The 6,272-nt window shown below is 48.8% G+C and overlaps 1 long non-coding RNA gene across 1 annotated transcript; it reads left to right on the top strand.

Moving 5' to 3' along the window:
- Positions 1–684: 684 nt before the first annotated feature.
- LOC130254455 (uncharacterized) lies at positions 685–6,128 on the top strand. The gene is made up of 3 exons (XR_008840741.1): positions 685–893; positions 5,548–5,582; positions 6,079–6,128. It is a non-coding gene; the product is annotated as an uncharacterized LOC130254455 (long non-coding RNA).
- The last annotated feature ends 144 nt before the right edge of the window (positions 6,129–6,272 follow it).

Genomic DNA, 6,272 nt, shown 5'->3' with positions numbered 1-6,272 from the left:
AACTGTGGAGAGTGCTCTGGCAGCAAAACCGCTCCAGCCACCTGGGGTTGCCCTCCCTAAGAAGCCCTCACTTAAATAATGCTTTCATGTCATGCTGGAAAGGCTTACGAGCTCTTTTGCTGTGTTCCTGCTCCCTTGCTCTTCATTCCAGGTCCCCTCAAGCCCTGCTGTGACACAGCCCCAGCAGTGTCAGTGAGAGGTGGGTGTGTGCCACGCTGAACTTGCACACAGATGTACTTAAGGCATCACATGTGCCAAGTGCCTCTGCCTTCTTACATGCCTGTGACTACTGGTTTCCAAGAGCCTTGCTTGTGGAAGATCCACAGGCCTTCCTAAAGCTCTTACCCTGCAGCACAGCCAAAACTTTTTGCATTGGAGGGGCAGCTGGGAAGAGCCCCTGCCCAGAGAGGAGAGTGGAGGTTGCTGCTGTGTGTTGAGATTGTGAGATCTAGGGTGCCACAGCCAGTTTTTTAGCAGTGATCATGTACCACAGAGCTATGGGGGCCCCCCAATTTGTTTCTGAGGTGCCTTTGCCTCAGATACCCCTCTTTGAGCCCTGCCTGGTTGTAAATATAGAAACACAAGCCCTGGAGGTTTTTTTTTCCCAAACATGTCCCTCCCATCTTAGCATCATCTGTGCAATTCCTCCAGCTGCTCCTATACATGGCATGACCTTTTTTTTTCCCCTTCCCTTGCTTCCCCCTCCATCTCATCCCCTCCCGCCCATCCCTGCTCCCTTCCCTGCCCAGCACAGGGAGCCCGGGGCCAATCGGCTCTTGCAGACGATCAAATGTCACTATAAGTTGAGAGCTGCATCCCCTCGGGACGCTCGCAGATCCCAGCCTGCCCGTCCCCTCCGACAGGAGCTTGGTGCTTCTCTCCACTCCTCCCCGGTAAGTGGGATCCTGGCAAGGGATGCTGCTGGGGGCAACACTGCAGAAGGTTTGAATGGAGGAGCACCAGGAGAGGGTTGGGGACCACAGGGTCTGGGATCTGACAGAGGATCTTAAGGAAAAGGCACTTCTAGTTCCGAGCTTTAGTTGGGCATCTCACAAATCTCATGTCACCCATAGAGGTTTGGGTGCCTTGAACTCTCAAGGATTAGTAGTGGGAGAATAGATCCTTCCAAACCAAGATTTGGGGCTGGAAATTGTGGCACTCAGGGAAAGTTCCCTCCAGCAGCAGGAGGGAAGTGCTGACCTTCCTTCCCTGTCACCTGGAGAAAGGGATGGCTGAAGCAGGAGGTATGAAGGGCAGACCATCAGGGAGCTTCTGGTGGATGAACAGGGCTGTAGGTCTAGAGGGAGACGTGGGGGAAAAAAATGTGACCATGGAAAACTGTCCCTTCCCACAGAAAAGAAGAAAATTGTGAGTTTTGTGTGGTCAGGCTAGCAAAGTGAAGTCATGAATATGGGGAGCATCCCATCACCACTCTGAATTTAACCCCCTCCTCCTGCCCCTCCACACACAGGGAATTTCTCTCGCAATTTTCTCATTTTCTGTGGGAGTGGGAAGCTTATTTCTATTTCTCAGATCACTCCTTGCTGTCAGGTGGTGGATATCCTACACGGGCAGGAGGGACACCAGCACAGGAGGCTCTGCCAGCAGTTTGTGTGGGAGCTGTGTTGCTGTTGAGGGGGAGCTCCAGGGAGGCTGTAGGGGATTGACAGAGCAGGCAGCCATCCCTCAGAGGGACAAGACTCAGGGAGGTGGTGAATCCCCAAGAGATGTTCAAGAGGCACCTGCTTGAGTGGTTTAGGGGTTACAATGGTATTGCTGGATGCATGGTTGGGCTGGATGATCTTGTTCTGTTCCTGCCTTGATGATTCTAAGTCCAAGGAAAGGCAGGGGATGCAAACTGAGCACAGTCATTGGTTTTTTGTTCCGTGTCTCAGCTTTGTTATCCCTAGAAAACCCCTTGCAGGGATCAGACAGCTCGTGCCACCCTGCAGACAAGGATAAAGGGTACATTTTGGGACAGGGACTTGGGATTTTGCTATGAACCTGCAGCAGTGCTGGAGTCCTGCTACTCTGTTTCTGCATTAGAGAGAAGAATATGTATATGTTTATATATTTACTAGATGCATTATATATAATACCCATCTCTCTTAATATGATATGTATGTCTATTAAAATGTCCATGCAGGGGTTTGCAGTGGCTCCTGCTGGGAAAGAGTGGCTGAGTGGTGCTGGGTGGATCAAGCCCCAGTCCTTGCCCAGGAGCTGTCCCTGACAGTCCCATTGCCCATGCCTGGCCCCTTTTGTGCTGGCCCCTGTCCATGTGGCTCTTGCTACCTTGCCTACCTTGTATGGCCTGGCTTGGGAGGGGATGATTGATGGGTGGGTTATTTCCAGGGATGGCCTGGAGGTGCAAGGCAGCCCATTCCCCCTCCCGGGTGCATTCTCAGCTGCTAGGAGGCTTCTTGGGATGTGCTGGCTCTGCTCTTTCAGCTGAGGCCAGGAGCATTTGGGGCCAAAACAGACATGGTATTCCTGCCCACCTGGGGCTAAGGATTCGACTATTTGTCCTTCCAGTGACCTGCTTGGCTTGAACAAAATGCAGAATAACCTTTGCTTTCACCTTTAAGGGGTGGGAAGAGGCAGGAAGTTTTCTGTCTGGTGAAACTTTCCCATGTGTTTCGATTTCCTTCCAAAGGGTGGGCAGTGCTAACTAATTGATTTTATTACATCCTTAAACCTCAGTCAAGACCAGAATCCATTTTTCTGCCACTATACAAACAAAGCCCAGTTATTGCCTGAAGGTGCTAACAGCCTTAATCCTGGGCTGCATTTGCTGTGTGTAAAGTAATTTCCACCAAAGGCTAATCCCGAGCCAGCTGGAGACTTTCCATTGCCTTCGGGCAAACTTAATCCTAACTGCAAAAACTGCCGTTCTTAACAGATTGCTTTCTTTATTGCCTTTTGGATGTAAATATAGTCCAATTTGGCTGGCTGCTTTGATGGCAGAGTTAGCTATGTGGATAGTGCTGGGCATCAAAGAGCTTTTCTTGTCTTGGGTGGCTGCAGCTATGACAGTCTGCATTTTGCCCCTGGCTTTAAGAGACCAGATGGCTTTTGAATGCCATGAAGTGGACAGACACCTTGTTCTTGAAGCTAAACCTTTCTACCTTTGCAGCCAGGGTAGTGGCAGTCAGGTACTGCCTTAAATGCCAGCTTCTCCTGACAAAGGGACCAAACTTGGGTGAATGTTCAGCCCTTGCAAGGCTGAAATCTATGATCTTCCCCCAGATTTTTTTTGGTCCCCCCTGCCCTCGCCTGTGGGGTTCCTGCATATGGCTCATCTTTGTACAGAGTCTGCCAATGCACTTGTTATTAATTCATTTTATCTGGGGCCAAGGAATCCCCTCAGGGCTGGGGTCTTATGGTGCCAGGGATGCTGGCATTCTCGCTCCGCTTTTACAGCGCGCGGGCAGATGCCGTGCAAAATCCCACTCGCATTTGCAGCGCTTGGATTAACAAATATGGAAGGGGGTAGGGGAGCAGCCAATGTGACAACCCTCAGCAAGATGTCCTTAGAGCTAAATTGGAGCTGAGATGAGCTCATTCCAATAACTGCTAATGGAAAGCCTGATTGCAAAGGCTCCTGTTGACTTCAATTGCCTTGGAAGGAACAGCGTGCCCTGCGCTACGTGCCTGCCCTGCGCTGAGCAGACGCTCGCTCTGTCTGCTCACAGAGGGTTCTCCAGCTCCTTCCTTCACCATTTAGTGGTGTTCCTCTTCTTCTTACTAGAGTGAGAGAGGAGTTTACCCCACAGCCTTTTAAAAGTCCTCTTATTTTATTTTTTTTCCCCTCTGCCTTGGGAAGAAGGAAAGCTGCATTTATAAAAGCTTAATCCATGGGAGGATTGGCCACTGCCCTGAGTCTTTAGAGAACATGTATTTTGGTAGAAGCCAACAGCTGGGCATTAGGCAGGTTGCCTCCACAGGCTTTTGCCTGGAGAAGCTCTGCTGTCCTGTTGCCTAAACCAACATGCTGTCAAGCATTTTTACTAATAGCTTGAATAATTTTTGAAGGCTGGAATGAGACTGCTAGCATACTAGCCACTGAGGAGATAGCAAGTGCAAGTCTTCATCCTGAAGATTTTATGAAATCTAGATTGAAAAGACCAGGGGAGAGAGACCAGCAGTGTTGTAGCATTCAAGTAATTAACAGAAGAAGCATTGTGAATTGGTGAGCAGAAAATATTTTTGAAAGCTGAAATTCCTCCCAAACATAAAATTCCCCCTGTTACCTCTACGTGATAGAACTAGAGTCCCCAAAGTACTCCTTGGGATGGTTGTTGCTATCAAGGAGTGGGCAACCACAGCTAAAAATTAAAAGCAGCCTGGGACCAAGAGACCACTCAACCCAAATCTCATGTTACCTACCAGAAAATCACCCCTCCCATCCAGCACCTCAGGGCAGGCCATAACACAAACACTGCTAGCACTGCTTCCAGGGCAATGCTGAATTTCAGAAAGAGAATAAATGAGGGACTGGAAGAAGAAATGTTGGCTGTTTATCTCTCCTTGCAATATGGGGGTTTTAAATCCTGTTGATGTTAACGTATAGTGCCCAAGGTCATTGCTGGGGAATGGAGAGAATCCCTTATAGGGCAGGGTTGGAGCCTGTGGGATTACTGCCTTCCTCTGAAATAGAAAGCTGCTGAGCTGCAGTTGTTCCTTTTGAACCTAAGTCAGCCCACCTGCTCCTTCAAGACATCTCTCATATATCAGCTGAATAATGAAGTCATGGAAGTCGGGGTTTGGGCCAGCAAGGAGAAGTCTGGCTTTCTAATTTAAGATCTGCTGTGGATTTGGAGAAAGTTTCAGGGGCCTTCCCTCATCTTCTCCCCTGGCCTCAGGGCAGCTGATGCTGTCAGGAAATCCAGTGTTGCATTACACAGAAGTGGTTAAATCAATGTGAACTGCCCAACTAGGCATGTGGCTGGTTTTCATCTTAAACTAATCAACAAATTATTGTTCACTCACTCATCAGTTGTATAAACCAGACACACTTTTGGGTGCTGACAATTAAGTATTTATCTCTAGGTTTGTTGGTAGTTTCAGTTATTTTTGTAACTGACTGAGGCTTTGGAGCTGGCACCTTCCCACCTGTGATAGCACAAAAGAAGGAGAAACTCCTCTGATCTCGCTGGAGTGATGGAAATGTCAGATGGGTGAGGGAGGACACCCTGGCCTTGCCTGTCTCCCTGAGCTCTGGGGATTTTGTAATTTAAAGCTGGGACCAGGCAGCCCCTGGGTGTGCCTGTGGGAAGCAGCTGAGTTGATGGGATATATCTTTTCAGATGATCTTTTTCTCCTCCCCTCCCTTTGTCCTCTGACATGGGTGGCAAAGGTTTGTGCTTCTCCCAAAATGTCAGTGTTGGTGGGGAACTGGTTGCTGTGTGGGAAAGCAGGTGCTTGGCTTTTTTTGTCCTCAAATGTCAATCCATCTGCTTCGGCCTCAGTGTTTTTTATGGGGTGCACTCACTAATTACACCTTTTTTCTTCTTGTTTGTTTTCCTTTTCTTCTCTTTTGTCTAGAAACTAATTGCCAACATGTCTGATACCGAGGAAGTGTAAGTAGAAAGTTGTCTGTGTGTTTACCTGCTCAGCTTGGCTCCACACCTGCAGGGTGCTGCTCTGTGCTCAGCATGAAGCCCCCCGAGGGGTGAGGAAGGGGCATCTTGACTTAGAGTGTCAAAGTCCCCTCCCTGCCCAGCACAGGACATCCCCCAAACACCTCCACCCAGCTCAGCCTGCCCTCTGTGGTTGTGCCACTGCACCTGGAGGAGGGGAAATAAAACCCCCAGGGCAGTGGTTTCTGCCTTGGTTTAGCAAATTTAGAGTAGTATGACCAAACCCAATGGGATAATTTGATATTTTTGCTTCAGTAATACAGAGGAGAGATTTAGGGCAGTCATGGGATCAGAGGAATCATGGACACACTTTCAGAGAACAGACTTTAAACAACATTGCATTGGGTTGCTTCAGTGTATGGTTTAAAGCTTGACATCAGTACAGAAAAGGAGAAATACTTACCTAGTTTCAATATCCTTTTTTCCTCTCTCACAGGGAGCAAGGAGAGGGTAAGTCTTAAACCTATCTGTAATTGCTTCTGTGCAAGCCTGCATCACTTGCTGGCTGTGTCAGCTGGTATGGTTAGACAAATCTGAAGTTTCTTTGTTGTGCTTCTGTCTGTCTGACTGTCACCAGCTTCTGGTGTTTTTGCACTCCCTGTAGCACCTGGCCCTGTCCGTGCTGCAGGG

The sequence above is a fragment of the Oenanthe melanoleuca genome, chromosome 5 (genome assembly GCF_029582105.1).
Source record: "Oenanthe melanoleuca isolate GR-GAL-2019-014 chromosome 5, OMel1.0, whole genome shotgun sequence".
Classification (NCBI taxonomy): Eukaryota; Metazoa; Chordata; class Aves; order Passeriformes; family Muscicapidae; genus Oenanthe; species Oenanthe melanoleuca.
The sequence above is the reverse complement of the archived record's forward strand: the minus strand, read 5'-3'. Positions and strand labels throughout refer to the sequence as shown.